Genomic DNA, 1,363 nt, shown 5'->3' with positions numbered 1-1,363 from the left:
TTTTCCATCTCTGCTCTGGACTAGAACATCCCCAAACTGAGAGTGGGATTGGTTCTAAATAGCAGCCCTTCAGACAGAAGTAGAAAGGGAGTCCCTACCAGTAGCTGACGAATTATGACTCTATTGGTTTCTGGAATGCCTGTAAGACTCATTGCAAATTTTCTAGATGCTATCAGTGAAATTGCAATGTTTTTAATAGAGATTAAATTTCTCTTTCTTTGAAGCACCTTTGTTGCGTCCTACTGGCCTCCACTGACCATCTTGAAAAGCTGTTTTATTTGGAAGGAATTTCTTTTCATTTGCTTTTAGCTTCAGGGACGTGAACTGCTGGCTTTGTTCATATAAAAGGAATTTTTTTTTTAATGAAATTTTATATATTTGGGGGGAAGGATCTTGGGAAGATGGTGGAGTAGGTCAGTAAATTTCACTTTTCACATTTCCCCCACAAACAGAACAAATTTGTGCCTTGGGACAAAACAGGGATCCTAAGGCACAACCTAGAAAAATCTGAAGAGAGACCTCAGTCGGGAGATTAATTTGGGTGAAGTGCAAATACCTCCAAGCTAACTCCACAGAAACAAGTGGGGAGCCCTGGGGCTAGCTGGGTTTGGCCCAGGCTTTAGTCCCAACCACAGGAACTTTCATCTCCCGGATGTGGGAAAACCGAGGGAATCTCTGCTAATTAAGAACACTAGGCTCATTTGTGCGGCTCAGATGCGGCCCTGGGTGAGAAGGCATCTGCACACCTGGTGAGTGCAGAAGCCATGGGACAGGTCGCTGCTGGCTGTGGCACTTGCAGGAGGGGGGCTTTTGGTTTGGGGTTCCTGGTCAGAAGGGAGAACTGAAGGGAAGCTAAAGGCCCCATACTTCCCCACCCCACGAATAGAGGTGCTTACACTAATATTTCTCATTTTTAAAAAATGAACCAACAAAGAACAAAGAACCCAATCAGAGAACTTACTATAAGAATAGGGAAGATCGGGGTTCATCTTCAGAGGAGGACACTGAAGTAAAAAAAGAAAAAAAAAAAAGCTTCTACCCCAGAGAGTAACATTAAATAACTCTCTGCCCAGAAAGAATTTATAGACTTTAAAAAACAAATGAGAGACATTGAGGAAAAACTTAAAAAAAAAAAAAAACAACAACAAGAAAAACAAGAAGATTGTGTGTGTTGGGGGGGGGGGAGGGAAAAGGGGGGGAGAGTTAACCAACTAGAAAAGAAGACCCAGAGTCTTAAAAACAAAAACAACTCCTTGAAAATTAGAAATGGACAAGGAGAAGCCAGGGAAGCTATAAAGGACCAAGAAATAACAAAATAGAATATAAAGGATGAAAAAAAAATTGAACAGAATGTGAAACATCT

Source organism: Antechinus flavipes, chromosome 4 (assembly GCF_016432865.1).
Source record: "Antechinus flavipes isolate AdamAnt ecotype Samford, QLD, Australia chromosome 4, AdamAnt_v2, whole genome shotgun sequence".
Classification (NCBI taxonomy): Eukaryota; Metazoa; Chordata; class Mammalia; order Dasyuromorphia; family Dasyuridae; genus Antechinus; species Antechinus flavipes.
This window is presented reverse-complemented; position numbering follows the sequence as displayed.